General features: G+C 46.2%; 1 protein-coding gene across 1 annotated transcript in view; it reads right to left on the bottom strand.

The window, feature by feature from the left end:
* Window positions 1–20,345, bottom strand: part of LOC117600079 (LIM domain only protein 3) — an 80,178-nt gene extending 59,833 nt beyond the window's left edge. Inside the window, exon 1 of the mRNA XM_034315064.2 lies at window positions 18,442–20,345. The gene's annotated coding sequence lies outside the window, so the exon portion shown is untranslated. The remainder of the gene's footprint in view (window positions 1–18,441) is intronic.
* Window positions 20,346–22,394: the final 2,049 nt, after the last annotated feature.

The raw sequence follows: 22,394 nt of genomic DNA, 5'->3' as shown, positions 1-22,394 counted from the left end.
CCTTGGAGAATCGCATTAGCCCTAGAAGAGCGTAACGTCATTTATTATTGATTTCTCGTTTACGTAATTCCTTTATGAACGACTGTGATTTGCCAAAATTTTCTGACGTTTCTCCCAAGAAATCCGAAATAACGAGTTTACGTCAATTTTCGAAGATGTCGCGTAACATAGCTAAATTATTCCGACAAATAAGTCATTGTGAACGATCTGAAACTGACATAATTTGTATAATTGCGAAGTCACGTTAGATCGAAGATGTGTCTAGACAGCATCTACTCGTTGCAGTGAAAATCAGACTGTGACACGTAAATACGTAATGGTCCGTCGTCTCGGCAGCCAATTATATATAACGCCAATCATTGATTACAATTATGACACGAACGGTGCAAGACTCGATACGGATATAGCTCGCGATTGCTATTTCATAAATTCACAATGACGCACGGCCCGGCCGTGAGTGACGCGTCATATATCGCGGTATAACGCGGCGAACATTTATGTGCACTCGCCGGCACATAATTGCAATTAGAGCGGAATTCATTTACATCGGTCGACGTTCGATTTGTTCAGGTAGAAAGCACGGATTTGCACGGGACCTGGTGTTGTGCACGCGTTCCTCCCGTCTCGATTTATTTCCGTGCTTGTCAATCCTACCATCGTGCTGCGATGTAAACGGGATTAGATTAGCCGGTGGCGCGCGATACGCGACCGTTCGTCACTTCTCAACAGAAGATAAAATTGAACGATTCACGGCCTCTTCGAGAATAACCCACGTTCCGTTCGCAATCGATACCGGATTTCCTAAAAAATACCGTGGAAACGTTTCGTTTGATATTTAAATATTTACACTGTTTCGTTATTTTTCCACTCTGTTTCGATATTTTCCTTCCCTTTATCCCTCTAACACTCCCCTCACCCGTCTCCTTAAAATCAACCATCCATCCCATTGACCAGAATTTATCGTCGGAATATCGTTTTACGAAAATTACCGTTGTTTCCGTTGGCCGGTGTGAACAAATAAATCAATTTCGCTTTTATTATTTTAGAAGAGCCCTCCGGCTCCGATATTCGTTAAACGATAATACAACACGGTAATAACAGGGGGAAAACGGCGTAACTGTTAACCGAATAGAAGATCGGGAAGGGTGGTAGGAGCGGTGGAAAACAAAATACAGTGAGAGAAAAGGTAACAGAGGTTCGTTCTAAAAATTTCATTTCGATTTTTTTAAATACCGCGCACTCTACCTCCGCGTTCGGGATTAAAAGCTAATTCGAACGATCCGGTTTAATTGAGCGATTAACGGCTAAATAAAGCCCGTTCCTATCTCGCTCTCTTTTGTCCTTCTCTTTTCCCTTCTACCTCTCTCTGTCCGGCCCAGCCCCCACCAGCTTTTAGAACAAATCGTTCGTGATGGTGTCCAGCCCGGTGGAAAATATAATTCAAAGATATTTATGGCTGGATTACCGCTGGAATTGGGTATCTAATATACATGACCGGTTCCACGAGCCGACCGGACTTTAACTGTCCAACAGAGGGTTGAGTTTCGAGCTTTTTTCAGCGATACGAATCGCGTTTGCGCGCCAACGATCCTCGATTACGCGACGATACGATCGGCACCGCGACGCGTCAAGAATGGCCTGTCGTGCGACTCGTTTTGTACACGAACTAATTCTCCAGCCAGCTAGGCTCGCCGGATGGAAAAGGGACAAGAGTTTCCCGGCGATCCTGGAAAAGGATTAGCCGCAATTGATAGCCACGAGCATGGAGGAACGTGCTTGAACCTGGCGTTACGCACCAGAGCACCGACCATCCAACTATCTGTGTTCTGGTCGTTTCAAAAGTTTGTGTGTCGGCCCGTTTAGACTTTAACACGCGTGTATGCGATGTAAACAGGATGAAAAAACACGATAAAAAAGTCAAGCGAATAATTCGATGAAAACTCTATCGCTAAATCCATTTATATCGAGTGATTTTTATGAGAAAAATTCTAGATGATTTTAGCTCTTCACGGTTCTATTATTAGCTGGTTATCGTTTAAAAATTCAATGTGAATAATAAAAGTTTATCTGAGATGACCTAATTTAAAAAAAGAACCTTATCGTTCGTTAGAAGGCGATCGTTTCGAGGTCCTTCCTCCGAAGAACGGTCGTAGACTATGCCGAACGCGGAATTAATTAGAAGCAGCTGCCGGTGCAGAGGCTAAACGCGATCGCAAGGGTAATTTTGATCCTGATCCAGAGTTAGGGCCAAACTAGTGTCCACTGTCCGATGTTCTGCAGTGTCCGGTGGTTAGTGCTGGACCAGATGTCGCCACGGGCGTGACGTCACTGGTTAACTACCCTTTCGCAACCAACACCACCACCACCAACCCCGCTACCTTCACCGCACCCGACGGACACGATATACGGGGATGATTCTGATTAATTACCGATAGTTACACAAGCTGACGCCACGCCGTTGACAACCCTCGTCAACAGCGTGGACCTTTCCACCCTGGTGGACATCGAAAATCGCATAACCAATGAACTTTCTTCGATCGAAAAATTCGTTTTCGCGTAAAAATTTCGATGAAAAGAATCGTGTATAAAAACGATGAGAAAGAATTGAACGAATTACAAGATCATCGTATTGTAATTAATAATTTGGTAATTACGGGGAGATTTTCGTTAAGACGAAACCTATCAAGGAACAAAATTGGTGTGGCAAATCCATTTATCGATTGGCCGAGGTTTAATTCATTCGGAGGACCGCTGGGAAGGATTGTTATGCGAGAAGGGATGAAAACGTGCGAGCGCTAGCATCCCCTCGCGAGATGCATCGGGCCACGACCGACCGATCGGATCGCCAATATTTGGCAATTACGAAATATGAGTTTACATTTAATAATTGCGGTAAACACCGGCGGACGCGGCGAGTGGCCACAGGGGGTGGGCCCGACGAGATATGGTCGCACGTTCGTTTGCTCGCTCGCTCGCGTTTCGGGTAAATTCCGATTTACCCTCTGTGATAGGCATTATTCGACGCAGCCCGCGACTACGTTTTATTCGCTCCAACACGCCGCGAACCTCTGTTTCCCTTTATCATCGTCCGCCGAGATAAATGCCCGCCGCACCCCCACAACTTTTTGTTCACCCTCCCCCTCTGTGTACCCTCTCGAACACACGTGTGCCGCGATCCTACCCACGCATCAACTTTTCACGCTCGCGCCTGCCTTCGACGTGTGCATATTTGCTTTTTCTCTTGTCTCTCTTTTCTCATTCTCGACGTGTTAGTACGAACCATCACGCTTCTAATGGAAGAGTTTTCCAAATCATAGCAAATAACGCGTTGTTTAAGAGATGCAAATCGGAATTTAGTCAGTCCCTGGAGCGCTTCTTATTAACGCCTTCGAATCCTCCCAACTTTTATATCACCCTTGGTTATATTATTAATGCGAATATGATCGATATTAGGAAACATTTCCCGTGGGATATTTTCCAGAACAGGTAGATCGTTACGGTATTCGCGATCTGTCGCGGTTATCGACGAAGACTTTTATTCAAATGTAATATCTCGTTCGTCGACGAAGATTACCTGCTTGGGAAATGTGTCCCACAGGTACGCATCGATTTTCCTTTAGCCGGCAACCGCTTGTTTCGTCCTCTATTTTTTCCTCAGTATTACCATTTACCAAACGAGCGTTAATAAAAAGTTTCATCGATGAATTCGCATGGATGATTTCAGATTCGATCTAATAAGATCTTATCCAACGTATTACGACACAACTATGAACGGTTCTCTTTAGCTGGCCGTCTTGTGCCGTTCGTTTGTCAAGAACAGGTAACTTAAGTTTCTCGGTGGTATTCAAATTGTTCCGGGTTACGTAACAGTTTAAATGAGTGTAAAATGCGAGCGAAGGTACGAAAAGGTGCTCGTCGATCCTCGAAGGTTACTGACACATTTACGCTGTTACGTAAATCCACGGGAGAACCTTTCATTGAAAGCCACCTTTTCCCTCTTTTCTGTCTCATAGACGTTCCTCTGAAGGGTTCGAGCCCGCGCCGCGTATCTATACGCACAAACACACAAACAAGACCTCCTGTATTCGCAGTGCCTCACTGTATCCCCGGTTTCTTTCCCCTTCTGTACGGTGTCCTACAACAGTTCAAAAACTTCTCTCGAGCCACTCTCGACGGCAAGCTGTTCCCACCAAGGATCTCGCGCCTTTTTCCAATTTCTTAAAGAGCCGCGACAATTTATGTGAAGCGTGTTCATAAAGTACTGCGAGCAAACCCCCTCTGCTACACCCCGCAATGTGTCCCGTGTTTCAAGACCGAAGGAAACCTGAAGGAAATCGACCCCTTCGCGATTCTCTCGCAGCCAGACTTCTTAAAACTTCGCTTCTCGTCTTTCTCGATACTTATTAGCTCTCCCTAGCCGATCGGTTTCTCACGTACTCGCGTTCGCACGTTCGCTAGAAACTTTCGTAATATAGGGAACGTGTGCACGCGTCCATTTTCAGCCGTTCACGAGCGTGACTCCTTTGTTTCCCTAAGGATTCAACGAAGGGACGAGCGCGAAGGACGAACGAGGGTGGAAATTCGCGAGAATCGAAAATGATTGTCCCGAAGATCGATGAAGGTTACTGGGAATTGAATTTAAACACCGTTTGTTAATAAGAAAAAGGATCTTTCTAGAGATTTTTAATCATTCTTGAAAGAAATAGAAATTTTTCTAGGTTGATCTTAAACGATTAGTCTTAATGAGGATAACGGAAGAACGTTTGTACAGTTTCCTGGAGTCGAGCGGCTAAGAAACCGAGCTGAATTTCCGAAGGAGGATCGTGATCGTGTGTGGATACTTTAGGAAATTGATTGCGGGGGTGGTAAGGGGGTGGCTAGATGGTTTATTGTTCCTCCGCGACGTGGCAGCACCCGTGCCTTGCTACGACGGAATCCATTTTAAAACGCTCCTTGAGCTCGACAAATGTTTCGCTTTCAATTTACAAAGTCTGAAATCCACTAATACCACTTTCTATTTCGCGTCTAACAAACTCAGTCTCGATTCTTTTGCTTTCATGTAACTATAACCACAAAGACAATCACCCGAGTTTCGTGTTTATAAAAATACTTTTTAAAAATCATAAGATCCTGACAATAACGAAGGGGTTGTAAAATAGTCATTGTTTATCCTGATCGAATCGTTCGAAGGAAGTGGTAAGATAGGGAGAAAAATGACAGAGAAAGTGAAACGGTAACAATTCTGAATAGCTAACACGGTGATTTGCTTAAGCGATTCAGCAGGTCGCGATTAATCGCCAGACTTAATGGCCGTCCTCCTGGCCGCGGGGCTAACCCCGTGAAATCCTCTCATTTGGAATTCCTCGGAAAAGCCGGCAGAGGACCTGCCACGAACACCGGACTCGTGGAAGCTGCTGATCCGCGAGTTCCAGCCGAGTTCTAGCCAAGCCACGTTGAACCCCCCGTCAAGAACAAAACCGGACCGAACGCGGAGGCGGTCGCACGTACAGTTGGAAAGCGCGGCGATAGAGCCGGCAAGGAGGGTTTCTGCTCGCTTCTTTTCCAATTAAAATTCAACGGCCGTCGGACAGGCCGCGTAATTGGCCGAGATCTCTTTAAGCGGGAAAATTACCCAGAAGGGCTTGTCGAGCCTCGAAGGTTTAACAGTCGGCTCGGCGATGGGGTATCGAGAGGGGCGAGGAGGGCAAGTTCCACCTTCCTCCCACCGCGCGACACCCTCGTCGAAGCGAAAATCCTGCCAATAAATAAATTTAAATACATGAATATCTAACCCCATCTGACTCGTCGTGGTCTGATCGCGGCTTTACAGATTCATCCGGAGGATACCGATAGATCGGATACGAGGTCGGATCGGGAACGATGACTTCTACGCGAGTTGCGTCTTTACGATACAATTATTATCTTCAAGGCTAAACGATGTATAATGTATTCAGCTAATTACCGAAACGTAGGTACGTCTGGTGTCGCGTAGCGTCGCGATCTGAAAAGAAATCGAAGATAAAAAATTCCGTGACAACCCTTTTCCCTATTCGATTCTCCCTGCCGAAAGCTCGGTCTCCGTTACTCGCCACTGACGTCACGAGCGTCTCTGAGTGTTCCTGTGCCGTCTCTCCCTCTCCTTCTGTTCCAACCCCCGCCTGACTACCCGGACACCGCCATAAAATCATGTAATTAGCTATATACCTCTTGTCCGTATTGCTCTGTCAGTGGTGCGGTGCGGTGCACTTTAGCGGTACGAGAAGGGGTGCAGAGCAAGAGGGTGGGTCGACGTACAGGAGTGCTTGGTGGCTCGGGGGCAGGGGTTGGTCCGGGAAAGGGGCACGGGGGTGGGTTAGGTCGGGCGAGGAGGCGAGGGGGACATGAAGTACCCGCTAATTAATACCCTTAATTGCACCGACCCCAGCCTACAGCCGCTGCCAGGGCTGTACGTAGCTAGAATGCTCCACGGTGAACTCGTTTCAGCCGATCGTCGCTTCGCTTGTCGTCTTCGATGGACTTTGTCAGTGTGGATGCGCTCCACTCGAGGCCGGTCGAATTCTATGCCTCCAGCTTCGATCCGCTTGCACCGACAGGCTGGTTAGAGAAAACTCGACTCGCTAATAAGCCGGTAAACGATATTCTTGCCTGAAGGAACGCGTCGCAACGCGTCGATTTGCTTTTTAAATCGTTGCGTATTTTTCGACGATTCATCGAAACGTATTTAAATTGTATGGATGTTTGATCAGTTCGTTATTGAGTTTCTCAGGAAGGTTGCACGAAACGGTGATCGATGACATTGTGCTTTGCATTGTCTACTTCTGAATGGAACTAACGCGCTCGGGTCTTGATATGGGTAAGTACATACTACTCAGAAATGCTTTCACGCTATTAAAGGCATGAAGACATCGATGAAATTAATAGGGGCATCGAAGCGAAGAAATCGTATAGGAAGAAATACACTTTTTCATTACTTTCTGGATTCGAGAAAGTACACAGCTTCGTTCGTTTCGTAGAACGTTGCATCAGTGTTTAACAATACTTCAAAAACTTCATCGAGAGCGAGGAAAAATTTATGAAACGTCCCGTAACTAGGACCATATAACGCCATACGATTTTTATCGTTTTCTCTACACCCAATATCTGCCACGGTGAAAGTTCTCCGTTACGTTTGTCCTCTCACGTGCTAGCCCGCGAGCGTAAATCGCTTCGACATATTTCTATCGTTTCGTCGAGCGCGAAAATAGCGTGCCGGTCCACCCTTAAGTTCACACTGTCGTAGGTTCGCACCTTATGAAGGGACGAGGCTAAAATGTCGACGAAATCGGGTGAACGAGTGTAAAAAAGGGACGGAGAAAGTGAGTGAGAGAGGAAGGGTGGTAGGTCCTCTCCCATATCGACGACAGCGTTAAGTTATGACGCTATCCTGGCAACATGTCGCCGGTCTTGTTCGACAAACTTTTCAATGTCGATATATATTTTCCGCGGCCACCCTTTTATGAGCTGTTCAGCTAGTCTTTCCAGCCGTTCAGCCACCAGTGAACCGATTTAACGTGTGTTCTTCTCATTTCTTCTTTGTCTTATTAAATATCGATCGTGTCTTGTATTTTTCAAAAAGGATGATTCAATTACTTTTCGACGGTTAAATGATCCCGTCGTACAGTTATATCGTAAAGAACGTATCGGCTTAAAAATCGATTTTATTTCAGCTCGTAAAATAAATGAAAGAACGCGCGGATTGAAACGGTATTTCGCTGAAAAAGCAATGAATGAGAGAAAAAACGGATAGGAACGCGCATAGGTTGCAATTCGACAAATAGAACGAGGCGATGTTATGGTGGGAACGCGTTATGGGGTGTTTAACGAGTGCGGTTAACCAACCCGCCGGAAAACACCGATGTCGTCGTCTAATATATACGGGTCGCGTTCGTGGCAAGCCTGTCTGAGCATATGTTGCCAGCTTCCACTGGTCTTGGCATCGTTCTTGCGTGCCACCAACACCCTGCATCGTATTTCTCAAAGAAGTTCCTAATAATCTCCGTTTTGTTTGTCAGCAGGATAAATAGTGTCTCGTAATTGCGCGCTAATTAAACGAGAATCCAGTTTTTTTTTTTACAATTTCCATGGAAACATCGCGGGATAAAGAGAACTCGAAGCGACGCTAAACAAGATTCCAACCTCTTTGTTTTATAAAAATAAATTACACTTTGTACTCGTTGAAACTTTCTGTCGCATTGTTAACTTTTTAACAGTTTCTGATTAACGCTAATTCGCGAGACAGTTAATGATGCAACGGGGTAGAATTTGTTTCCAAGTGGATAAAAGGTTTGAACGCGTACCTTTTCGCGATGAAAAAGTCAATGGAAACATCAAACGAATCCGAAAGATTTCGTATCGGTATAAAGCCGAATAGGTGCGAGGGCCGATCGTTAGCGGATCCCTTTATTGCATGTGAATGTTCACCGACATTTTGATAAATTTGCACGCGCACACGCGTGCACCGCGCACTTCCAACAGACGCAATCAAATAGACACGATTAACGACGCGATCGTTAATTATCGTTCGGTAAATAACGAGAGAGCGATCGCATTGGCAAATTGTTCGAGGCGCTTCGATTGAACGCGAATTCATTTTCAAGTGGTTCGTTGGTCCGATTTTATCCTTTCGCCGGCGAACGTTTCCCTGGTAATTGAATATTTTCCCAAAGAACGATCGGCGAAATCGAATCCTGACACGTTTACCAGCTGTTTCTTGATCGTCGTCTTGTATTCTCCAAAGACGACCGAATTCTAGTAGTTCTGAAATTTGTCACAGTATTTTAACGTGTCTTTATGAAAGTACCAAAGTGTCTGATATTCGATCTGTTCGTCCTACTGCCGCCTATTGTCTAAGAAGAAAGATTCGCTAGAACGAGCAATTACGATCGATGCTTCAAGCGTTGATTCGGTTTCGAGGCTCTAGGTCGCGTCGAGATTAGCCTGAAGCTCGATTTTACGTGGAAGTGGATTCGATTCGCTGAGTTTCCGGCGTGAAAGCGAGCCACTGTAACTCCGCTCCGTGTACATTATTAACATGTAATTGAATGGCGTAAGCTTGCACCCGCTATATATATATATGTGTATATATATATCCCATTGTGCGAAGTCGCGTGAGCACCGCAAGTTAATTAAGAGTCTCTAATGAACCAGCCGCACCGCAAACGACGGCAGCCCGACGCTGGCGTCTCGATCGATTAATTAAAAATCTTGCACAGCATCGTCGGCAGGCGACGCCGCAGACGCGCTAGCCTCGAAAACTTGGCCGCGTCGCGCATGTACACCCTCGTCGGTACGATAATAAGGATGGTCATTAATCCTGTCGGTCTGTCGTCTGCGACCGTGTTTCTGCTCGCCACGAATCCGCGAAAAACCGCTTCGCTTCCGCTTCCTACTCCTTCTCGTGCTACCGCTTCGTTCCCCATCGTCTTTCTTATTCTCCTTACGCCTGCTAATTATCTGCCCCGTGTTTGTTCACTCCAGACGTAATTAATAATTGTGCTCCATATTGAGCTATTGCGTTCACGGTAAACGTTTACAATTAATTATAATAATATTGCAAATGGATATTAATTATGTACCTATATCAAATAGCAACGGATTTATTTGATAAGCTTCGTTGCAAATATAATTAGAATTATGATACCGTGTATTATTTCACTCTCACGTTTTGTACTATTTCGTTATTATAATAGTAAATATATTTTAGGGAGGAAATGAATTTATGAGCTTCTCGCTTTTTTAAACGGAATCGCACATTATTTGAATTGAAAGCCATCGGACGCCTTTTAAACAATATCCGCGAAGCATCCACCAACCGCAGCCTGTTACGTGTAATTCTGGTAGCGGTTGCGCGGAATCTCGGGAGGGAAATGTCGATCGTTTAAACGGGACGTATTTACGAGGAGAAAAGTGGCAGCAAAGTAGTATCGATCCGGATAATCCTATATAATTGGAACGATAGAATCTGTCGAGTTAAAGGGGACTAATCGCGATTGTCACGCGCGACCGGACGCCGGCGAATCGATGCTCGGCCACGTCACGCGCCACGTCACAAAGCGAAACGTCTCGCAAGACGACGAGGACGCGACAACGATTCTGGAATTTTATTGGCCCGCGATAGCTGTTCGACTCCATAAACTATTACGCTTTTACGCATTCCTTTATCGCCGCAATTCCGAGCTTACTGCCCGAAGAAACGAAGACGAGACGAGTTTCTTCGGATCGAATCGTTGAGACAACTTTTCGCTGGATTGCGTTAACAAATGTTGAATTACGAGACCATTCGGCCTCGATAATGGTTGTTCTATTCGAAACGGACGTCGCTTGGAATCGTAGACGATATTTTTGCAAGCTTCCTCAGTTATGACCAACTTCGGGAATCGTTTCTTTTCATATTTTATACCGACCGTCTGTGCTTTTCTATTTTCAATGCACATCCGTTCCCCACTTTTTACTACATCATTTAATATACACTGAGAAACAATGAATCATAAACGAGCCTCTAAAAAGTTATCTTTTAATTACAATTCAAACGATGAATATTCTAAAATTCAGTAGACACGTACACATTGAATAGAGTAGGAAATAACCGAAAATATTTGAGCAAACGAAGATCGCTATTTGAAGTTGTTTCGGCCCGGTTGCAGTCGATTAGCAGAGAAACGTCTCGACAAAGCTAGGGAGAACTCGTTCGGCTGATTTCGCGAACAAAACGCTAGACAATGCGTTTGTATGCGACGTCGTCTAACGGGGATCAAAGTGCTGTCGCGAATAACGGAGCGTGGCAACGGTTCAACAAAAAGTAAGAATAGCGATAACTATGTAGCACGAGGCGGGAGGGTGTGAGTCACGAAGGGGTTGGCGGAGAGAGAGAGGAGGAAATAAAAGCGGGATGTAGCAGTGCCTAAGCCGAGCCAAATGAAGTAAATAGTCTGAATACCAGCGGTACTAATTAGTTATATAAAGGGCTCCTTACGGGTCCGTGGCTTGGGAAGCTTATACCGTTAATTAACATACCGAGCAAGGGTGCCAGCCGTAGCACCGCAGCCGGAGCCTCCTGTAAAGCAATCGCCTGAAACTGAAGAAACATTATTGAAGCAACTTTGTTATCGCTTTTCGTTGAAACGAGACCGAACCAGCATCGCACCCTCGTCCAACCGGAATATTTCAAGCGAATTATCGCGTAAACTATAGTCTAATCTTTTTTGTCCTTCCTTTTATCGAATGTTTTTTACCCATTCATGGTGCTCTCAAACCCTTCGAAAACGAACGGCCGACGAAGCGAATGAGACGTGTACATTTCAGGTTGGACGACTTTACGGGTTTCTACGTTGTAATTTTACTAGGAATTTCGTTGTTACGTCGAAATAAAACGACAGAGGCAAGAGGGATATTCCATGAATATTCCATGACACCATAAAGGAAACGTTTGTTGCGCAGCGAAGGACGAAAATCGAAACACGACCAGGCTGAGACATTAGCAGGCCAAAAGACGACGTTGGTACAACGAAAGGGAGTTTATGAGTCGTCAAACTAGATTCACCCAGACGGTGCATCTTCTCGGACGATCTTATCGAATCGTGAATCGAATGACCTTTTTGCTAGAATCCTCTCGCTTGACTCTTTGTCATTCGAACTGCGATATACTTCATAAAGGAGCCTCTTTCGAGGCTCGTTGAAATATTTTATTTAACGAAACACCCTTGCCTCTACGCGAGTGAATTTATCATTTTCCTCGAGACGAAAAATACATAACAAATGTCCAAAGAACATAATTGGATAAATCGACATAAATTTCACAGGCCAGGGTGCCATAGCCGCTCGACAAACAAAAGTATTTCAGAATTTGTTAATTCCATGCTGTTCTGTTGTACCAACACAGTTGGAAACCACGAACAAGCTTCGTCTATCGCGAGCACAAATCTGCAGAAAGCCGCTTCGCCTTCATCCGCCACGTAAGGCTGTAAATTTCGATATTTCGCCTGTTTGAGAAACGGATTTTTTCTGCTCCTGCTTTATGCTTCGCGCCACTGCAAACGAGCGATATTTATGACCTGACTTAAGCGTCTCTGCCGTCTATCCGTGAGATTCTGTGTCGCTTCTTTTGTAAAATGTGAAAAATTATTAAAATCCAGTTACTAGTTCGTGATTACAATTAATTAGAAGTCGCCTGGATCGTCGATTGTCTGACAGTTCGAGGGAGGACTCCTCGAGAAAGTAACAACCACCAGAGTAGAAACTCTTTTTATCTACCGAGGCTCGTATCGTGGTCCGATTCGCCGGAAGTTGCGGCTCGCGAAACTAACGAGCCCTTAACTCACGCCAGTGCCATAAACGTTCCCCGCAGAAAGTCCGTACCAATCCCTTCTCTCTTCTTCCTTCTGGTGCACCCTCTCGGGGATCGTTGGATAACAGTGAGAGAAACCAATTGCCCGACGAGGGTTGCGTCGTCAACCCGTACACCATGCTTGTTCTTCCGTGGCCTTGTGCACGAGCTTCTTCGGTTTTTGCGATACCTCGAAGCAGAGGCTGGTGGTCGTCGAGAACGTCGGGCGGCAAGAGGCGAACGTCGACTTTGGGCTGCGAGTTGGCGTGGATTCAGCCCCTCTTTCGTGCCATTTACTATACCTAAGAGGCTCGCAGGGGTGCAATGATCCTCCGCGAGATAGCGACGTACAATCGTTGAGGCATGAGACGGTCGTCGGGGTCGCTGGGGAGAATCAAAAAGCCTGTTGGACACGATGCCTCGCGGAGGACACCGGTTCCCTCCGTTACATTCCCTTCAAGCGAACAATGCCACCGGCAGGAATGTGGTCTACGGAACATCCGGCGGGACTAACTTTATAAATCGACAATGGGAAATTCGGCTGCGAACGACTTCGCGCCGCGATTCAACGCTGCTAGTTTCGTGATTTCAGATTCGCGACGAATTCGTGGAGAATAGTACGGCAGGGAGACGGATTCTATCTGCCCGTACGTTCTATGCTGAAATTTTTAACATTTCACTTGTATACAAGGCTCCTTCGAGTTCTATATTGTTCGCTATGGGAACGTGGACGAGAATTGTTTAACGAAACAAACAACGAGACAAATTGTACTATGAAACAAGGAAAGAACGCGAGGGATTACACATCGTAGAGACCGGTTGCAAAATGCTCGATATTCGCGGTACAAGTCGAAGGGCCGTGCTGTTTCTCCGCGTGTGCCGTTCCTACACTCCAGCCTCCTCGGTAATCCTGAGTTATGGCGGATTATATCATCAATTTAGCGGACCAGGATCAGGTGCAGCGACTAGCATCGGTAGCCAGGATATATCCGCGTGCCTATATGGAACGGTGTTCCCTTCGCTGTTCTTGCAGCCCGGTGATCCTCTATCGCGAGTATCCAATGTCCTCGTAACACAACCATAACGCGAAACAACTTAACGCGTTGCCAATCCGACAATTCCCCCCACCTCAATCTCGCACACATCACAAAATATCTTCCAATTCTTTGACACGCGAAATCCCTGCCACGAATTGGAAAAATATCTGCTTCTAGTGATTATCCGTATCACGGTATAATGGAACGTGGCTCGATAATGGAGCTGACCATTGCGACATACGTATAGCTAGACGAATTATAATTTGACGCGTTTTTGTTTGGACAACGCGATCCACGAGACGTTCACCAGTTTACGGCTACCTGAGGCTGGTGATTTATTCTTTTTTGTTCAAGTATCGATAAGCGCCGCGAAAAGAAGGCTGTTAAGAGAGGAATATAGCGTCTGTGGAGTTCGAAGGAGAAATGATATGCCTGTCGTACGTTTCCCCTGTAGATATCTCGGGGGATCGAGCGGCGGCAGTGCAACCGGTGAAAATATAAATCCGCTAAAATATCGAGAGATTAGCGTTCGGACACGTCGGCCGATAACCGAGCCTCGGCTCGGGCCCAAAGCCAACCCTCTTCCTCTTCCTTCTCTCTTCCTCTCACCGTTCAATCTGACCCTCTTTCTCTATGCCCACCGTGCACGTTAGCTGTCGCAGAGGTGGGATATGCACGTACACACAGGCTGGCGCCATTTTTTCTCGTAACAATAATTTGTCGTTATCAAATAACGCGAACGTAGAGAAAGAGAGGTGGGCCAGGTCGAACGGCTTTGCGAATACGCCAATAAATGCTGGCGAAATAAAATTTTACTGCCGAATAATATCCGCGCGGGTGTTTGTTGCTATTGAATTCCGCGGCTGTTCCGTAACGATCCCGAGTAAACTACGGCCATCGAGGCTCGACGTCGTTCCACGGGATTTGCTACGGCCACCGCGAACACCCTCGTCGATGCCTCCCGGAGGAATTTTTTACTTTGAATTCTCTGACCGTGGACGGATATCATTTTCTCATCTGTTTCCCTTTTGCACAAATCCTCGTTCAGAAAAGTACAGTTATCAATCTCCTCGTCTACAATTAACAGATTTAAACTGTACGTCATTTAAATTTCGACTCGGAAATTGTCGAGTTGTCTCACGTTTCGTAATCTGCCCTTTTAATATAAAGGATCCTGGGAAGGGGGGAACGTGGAGGTTTCCGCGGTGGAAGCAGAAATTTAAATGAGACTCCTCGCGCAATCAGTTTCTAATTACGAGACTATAGCCACAGCGAGGTCTCGTGGGGAGAGTAAGTTCCGCGGAAGATCGCGACGAGCAACCACACACAGCGAGCTGGAAGAAGGGTTTCGAACGCACAATCGAGCCCCTTTTCGAGAAACCGTTTACCTTGTTGGGGTCTCGCCGTGCACACGTAACACAGAGACGGGCCGAGTCTACCGCAGAGAATAATGTTAATGAAATACAGATATTATCTCTATACAGGGGTCCCAGGCGCCCGCTGTTCAAGTATTGTCCGTTTCGCTGCTCCTTCCACTCACCCTTCGAAACGTTTTCCAGCCTCGACGCGCTTTTATCGCGAGACGCGTTTCGCGAGACGCCTTCTTTTCCATCCGGTAATTCGATGCAACGTTTTCAAGATTGAAGCGTACGCGAGACAGAGACGTTTATTTCGGGCACGCCGTTGGACAAGAGTTTTACCAGGGACGCCTTAGGTCGGAGAGCTAGCTAAATAACGTGTAAACCACACCACGCTCGATACGAGAAGGTTATGAACCTACTCGTTTCGATGATAAGGAGAGAGCGCGGCGTTCGCGAATTTCGACGATCGCACCGTGAGCATTTAATGGCGCGTAAGCGTTCGAGAGCGGAAGATTCGTTCCCCATGATGTTCGACGCGGTGGTACGATTTCAAGAAAACGATCACTGTTACGTAAAGCGTGAAAACGTTACCCGGAAACGTGGCTTTTCGACGAGGATCTATCTCGAATACCTTCGAGCGAAGAAACTTCCTCGAAATGAAAATAATTTATTCTTGTAATCATCCTCGTCGTCGCGTTGCATAGACAATTTTCCATTGACAATTTCTATCGAAATAACTGTGTATATATAACATGTCCATATAGTGCAAACAATAATTCAGCATTGCGAAACGGTTAACAGAACAACGATTGATCGAAGAACAGCGCAAACGTTCGTTCGAAACAGTAGATCGAGCCGGTAGTGAGCCAGGAGGTGCGCCGCCGGCGTGCCTTTCGCTGACTGATATTTTCAAAAGCGGCCTAATTAAAGAACGCCTGACAAAACGTTAATTAAAGCACTCGAAAAAGCGAGTGTCATTAAAGGAAGAGGGAAAGCGAAAGACTGGGAAGAGAGAAATTACAATCGCGACTGGCGCGCGGTGCCCATAAAGGAGGACACGGACAAGGTGAGACAGAGAGAGGTGACAGCAGAGGCGAACCAGTGAAGGAAAGAACAAAAGGAGGAACGAAAAAGAAGGAGGCGAAAAACAGACTGAGAAGAATGGCGAGCGCGAGGAAGAGGTAGAGAAGGGCTTAAAAGTTGCAGTACGTCCGTGCTAGTAGGTATAGCCTGGTTAGGGCGGACGAAAGCAGCCAGCAGGCAATTCCTAACGGTTGGAAAGATATGCAAATGCGCGAAAGGGAGACCACCGGGTAATGCCTAGCTACCTTGGCCGAGCTGGGACGCAATAATCATTAAAAACTAAAACGCGTACCCCTCTCGCTGCTGTCGCCTGCTCGCGGCTACCATCCCCGTATAGTTAGAAACGGAGAGAGAACGAATGGGTCGGCGACGGAAGGACCGAAGTTGGCTCGCAAGCTTAGGAAGTTGGAAGCTTCGCGGGGAGAACGACTTCGAACGGAGGGGCTTCGCGCTAATTTCGCAGTCGGGAGCCCCCACACCCGATGCCGCGCCAGGGCCCCGTTTTTGGTGGCGAAACCGTCATCGTTCAACGTGCACGCGTGTTCGATAACACCGGGATCGATGACGGAGAACCGCGACGATGTCTCGCGTTATATCGTTACACGCGTCTAACATTTTATTATGAGTTTTGGATACTCCGTTAGTTCGTAATTTTGTATATCGTGTTAAATAAATTTAACCTTTCAATCCGTGTCTTGAACCCCTTAAAAGCCAACTACTCACTGCTGTAATGTTGAGGCGAATCAAGGAAATTGAAGTATTATGCATCTATCGCATTTACAGATTCCCGGCTATGCAAATTCTAATTGAAATTATACTTCAAATTCAATTATAATAAGGTACAGTTCAGTTTTGTCATATTAGAACTGTAAGGTGCGCCACGAGTTTGACTCGTCATTATACGCCGAGGGATTAACTCGTCAGGAATTGTCGTTTAATTAGTTGTGAATGTTGTTCTCATTAACGCATAACGGGTCGAGCCTTTTCAAACAATTAAATCGGCGCGCGAGAAAAGGCACGCAAGACGGTTCAAGAATCAGCATAATTCAAACGGCGTTTATCGTAGGTAACTTCATCCGGAGATGCGGACCGAGTTACTGTAATTCGACGTCGGAAAATGGCACGGTCGACGGCGCGCTTGTAGTTGTACGCGTAACAAACTCTATTGTAACGCTAATTTATGAATATTAACTCAACGAGCGAGCGGAATTATTAACGGTCCAGGGGTCCAATTATCCGGCGTCGGCCCCAATCGATACCGCCGGCGAAATAATAATTAATAACAGAAAGTTAATACGGCACGCCTTTGGAAATCCGTTGGGCGTCCCTTTTAATCGCGTCGCGTCGCGTCGCGTCGCGCGTTCACACCGATCGCTTCTCCGCGTGATTTCGAAATTTAACGATCGAAACAGAGAACTCGATTCTCTGAACCGGTTCGTTTACTGCGATTTAATGGCAAGTCGTGGCTCTGCTTTTTTAGTCGATAAAGAGCGACAAAAAGCAACGTTTGGAAATCGGTGAAAAAAAAGGGAAAGAAAAGAGAGAGAAGGACGTGGCGCATCGTCGAATTTCGTGCGGGCCAAAACGCGACGCGAGAGAGGAAATGAAAGAGAGAAGGAGAGAAAAGAGGGACGAGGATCGGGAAACACGTGAACGCGCTCTGCGTTCGAGCATTAAAGCGTCCTGCCTCTTCCAGGGGAACTTCATTTAAGAGTCCTTGTTTATAAACTGAAACAGGACGCGGCGGAATATAATTCCGCTTCTAATTACTCTGAGTGCTTTGCTTCTTTCGTGGAAAGCGAGCCGTCCCATGGCAGGCCGCGGCGAAAGTTTCGTCCGCCGGTGAAAACGCCCGAATCCAATCGACCGACCGTCGGAACGGGACGATTGTTGTACGGTCACCGCCATAAGTAAAAACTTAATAAATAGCCGGAAGAAAGACCGAGACAGGAAGTGTGAGCGCGAACGAGGAACGACGAGATGTAGCTGGAGGAAGAAAAAGACCGATGAATAGAGAGTAAGAGGAAGAAAAAGAAGGGATGAAGAGGAGGAGGAGGAAAAAAAGAGGAAAGCAAGGAGAAAAGCTGCGGTGGGAGAGGTAGAGGGACGTCGAATCAGTGGGAAGGGGAAATTCCCTGATAATTAAGACCGTTTTAAAGAAAAAGAAGCCAGTTCTGTCTCGCTTCGTTCCACTGTTCCGTTGCCAGTCTCAGTCGGTCGGTATCCTTGCATCCTCGAGAAGGCTAATTAATTTAATTACCGCCTTCGCCAGATTTACCCTCTCGCCATCCTCTTCCTCCACGGAATGCCCGATTCCCGGAATGGCTCTGTTTGTCGATTTTACCGGAGAGTACAATGATTTCACTAGTCTCGCCGGGAGAAAGAGAGAAAGAAATATAGAAGGTCGTAAGGAGGTGGAGGAGGATTCGATCGACTCCCCTTTATCCGCTCGATTTCTTCGTGCTCGAGACTCATGAATGACGAAAGCGACGAGAAAAAGGTTAACTATCGAACGCATATTTATGAGAGGCCGCGTCGCGGGCCAAAGAGAAACGGGCCGAACTCTTCGAGGCATTCAAATTAACGGCAGGCCACTTACCATTCTTAATTGAACCGATATTCTTGTAGACGTTCGATCCAATCGACGCGATTGTTCCGTCGTGTATTACTCCTCTCCTTTCTCGTCCAGTTCGATCGAAATTGATGTCGCGCGAGCAGAATCTTCGTACGATATGTAAAAGAGGTGAGTGGAAAAAAAAAAGATGCAAAGCAAGTAACATTTTGTATTTAGAGAGGTTACGATGGCAGTGTCTCGCTTATAGACCGTAACCGGTAGTAACGGCGTGGCAGGAGCGACCCGTTAAATTTAATGTTTATCGACGACAGAGGGCGTAAAATTTAATTAATCGAAAAGTGATTATGAGCAAAAGCACGGAGCCAGAACGCTGATTCTATCGGTCGCGATCAGCCCATAAGCCCACGGATGGCTGGCCATAACCCTTCAAGTCCATTTTACTTCACTCCGTGGACCTGACATAGCAGCCGGACGCTGTTACGCGACGCGTTCCGATCGCTTCACTGCCACCCAGAGGCCTATACGGACCTAATCGACCCGTTCCCTCCATTTCCCTTCCATCCCTACGACTTATCGTTGCTTATTTGAAAATAGAAATCCTGTTACGTTCGATTCATTAAAACGAACGAATATCATACACTTCGAATCGCTCTCGCTACTCGCAAAAGTATCCGTTAAATTGTTTACGTAACTCAATCGAACGTGTAAAGCATTCTCGTTTACTTTTTTTCCTATCAAGTTTCGATTCAGTTTTTAATTATTCAAACTCGATATCGGCGCTTCGAAAATTCCACGGGAATTTCGTTGAAAAATATAATTTTCTTGCTTGCCCGACTCGAGCCGGTGTTTTTCACGAAAATTTTCGTTATTGGCCATCGGATCGATCGACCGCTCGAAAATTTGCCCCGTCAATCTGGCCGGCAAATATTGCGATTCATTTCATCGGAGTGCTCGAAACGGATATTGCCGGCGCGCGGAAGCCGATAAAAATTATAACGCGGACCGTGAAGGATCGAAGTAAATAAAAAGCAACGGAAGAAAAAAGGACAATGCTTGATACGCGTTCACCGACCGCCGTATCCTACCATCCGTACGTTCGTTAAGGATGAACGATTCTCTATCGTACACGCGGACTCGAACCCGTTCGAGTCCGTCCTCGCGAAACCTGAGCGGAACACGCAAATTGGAACAAATTGATTTTCCCCGGCGACATCTATTAAAGTGACGGAAGTGAGTCGCGGTATTAACGAGCGTCGCAATATCGAAACGCGTCTCTCGTATCGTCGAGGTTTTCGGGGCAAATTGCATTTTCGTGAGAAACGTTATGACACTGCTCGTAATTGCTGGCTTCAACGAAACGCGCATATTTCCTCTGCACGCCTAATGATCTTCTATTCGTTAATCTCGATAAAAACATTCTTCCTCCCTATTCTTATCTCGACAAGCTTCGATTACTTTTTGCCTATTTAAAGCTGGAAAGTTTCGATGTATCGTGAACGAAGATGGAGTCTACGGGCTCATATTAATTCCGTAGGCCTACCCGGTGATAATGTCTCCGGCAGGCTGCTCCCCAGGGTGGCGTGAAAGCATTCCCTTTAACGACACCGAATCATCGAGCCGCGAGATAGGCGATCGTCTTGCCGATTACGTTAAGGAGAACGGGTAATTACATTTCCAACCGCTATGATTTTCATCCATCAAAGTATCCGTTCAATGAGAGATCATCGTCACTCATCGATTTACCTAAATGCTATCTTGCGATACTTTTTTAACTGACTTCGAAAAAGGGGGAGTAATTTTTTTTTTATGTATGTTCGCCGATTACTCCGAGACGGATGGACCAATCGAAACGAAACCTTTTGCATCTTGTAGAGTATGTCTCCCGATTGGTCCCGTTAAAAAAACATTTTGCATTTTTTCATTGCTAATGACTTTTATTGCAACAAACGTAATGTTTCATTTATATTTTTCACCGATTACTCCAAGACGGATGGACCAATCGGAACGAAACCTTTTGCATCTTGTAGAGTATGTCTCCCGATTGATCCCGTAAAAAAAAAGCATTCTGCATTTTTTCATTGCTAACGACTTTTAGTGCAAACAACTACGTGACAATTATTAATAAAACCTCTAGAATCTACGTAAATGAAAGAAAAAAAAAGAACTGAACATCGAGAAAGATAGAGGGTTATATACGATCGGATATTTGAAAGCGAGCAGGGAACAAGCTCGGTAAAATCGGTGGCACGTACGAGACGTTAAAATTAACGGCGCAGTAACAAAGTATCGTAAGTCTGTCGAGCTGGGGCCTGGAATCGCGTGCAGAGTTGGTGTTCCAGCTACTAACGAACAGTAACGGTGGCTCGTTGAACGCGAACGCGTTACGGCTCGGCAGGGTGGTAATCAAATACTTAAAACTTGACGCGATCAAGGGAAAGCGGAAGGAAAGTTGGGCCGGATGAAGAGAAGCTGGATGGTAAATCCCGATCCTTCGAGGCTGACAGGCTCGTAAACCGATTCGTCTTCCCGTCCCCTGTTTCTACGTTCACAATCAACGAGACATAGCGTCTGATTCTTTTACCATCGGACATAGAAGTTTTATTCGAGAAGGATCATTAATGAGTAGAAGCAAAGGAAAGTGTAGTAAAAAATACGTTGAAAGTTTCTTCGTTCAACTTTAACCGCTTAATTAGAAAAGATTCTATGAACTTTTCGTTATGAAATTTGAAAAAGCAACTACAATACAAAGTAGCATAGAAAATAATCAGCTGGTCTGTGGCAATTATCTAAACGAACAGCGATCGCTAATTCGCGAAAGAAAGATCGGACGGATCGAGGCGGGCGCGAAAAAGTTTCGCAAGGATCGTAATACGCCGGTAATGCTGGTGCTTAGCGGCGTATAAATAAGCATTAAATCCGTGCTTAGGATACCTTAATCTGTATTTTTCCCGGTACGCCGGCCGGAATATATTATCACCCCGGGGGATTTTATCGCGGCGGCGATAATGCCGTTAACGCGCGAATATACTCGAAAGAACTTTTTTAAAGGAGCCCGCTGCTAGTCGACCGCGGTATTTCTTCCGCTCCAGGACCACTCTTTCTTCGCTCGCGTTCTCTTATCGATGAGAACGAGCTACTCCGACCAGATACCCTCAAGATTCTCTCCGATCTTTTCGATATACACAGGCTGTCCCCTGCTATTGGGCCAGGTTATAGTTCGAGAACGATGGAACATAGATAAAAATGTCGTTAGGGAAAATCACCGACTATTAAAGAATACGAGACAAGAGCGAAGAAACAGGGAGACGTTTAACTTTCGCCAGAAGGGTGTACAGTGTACGGCTATTAACGGGTCGTTTCCGTGATGCGTGGACGTTTCCCACACGCTCGTCAGCTTCCAGGCGAACGGTGTAACGGAGCACGGATTTGAATTAGGAGACGATGCAGCACGGAGCGAGAAACTCGGTGGTTGGTGGAGGCGGTAGGAGAAAGGACACGAGGGTGGTTGCTAACGACCGTCGCCAGACCAGGGTTGTTAACTGCTGGCGGGTTCGGTTGTCCCGCTGGATGTGCTGGTTCCTCCATGTGGCAAGAGGTTCCGCTGGAGTGGGTGTGAGGGTGGAAAAGGGCCGATTCGGGGAGGGAGAATGGCTAAGCTATTCGGAACAATGTCTTGTTAGGCGGTTTGCTTTGAGGTAATCGCTGGGAAGACCCCGACAGTCGTTAGACTTTCCCTCGCGGACCTGTTTGTTTCGCGGATAATTGCCCACCGATACTCGACTCTAGTACCTCGTAAAATCGTGAACCATCCCCGTCGGGCTTACGGCCACCGGAGCAGCTGAGAAAGAAGAATTAGAAGAAGGAAGAGCAAGATGGAAACGTTCAAGTAGAAATTACTTCGCAACGCTGTACTTGTTGATGACAGTATTAGATGTAGCAGTGCAAAATGTGACGATCCAAACTGATATTTGTCTATC

The sequence above is a fragment of the Osmia lignaria genome, chromosome 15 (genome assembly GCF_051020975.1).
Source record: "Osmia lignaria lignaria isolate PbOS001 chromosome 15, iyOsmLign1, whole genome shotgun sequence".
NCBI lineage: Eukaryota > Metazoa > Arthropoda > Insecta > Hymenoptera > Megachilidae > Osmia > Osmia lignaria.
Note: the sequence above shows the minus strand (reverse complement) of the source record. Positions and strands in the feature narration are given on the sequence as shown.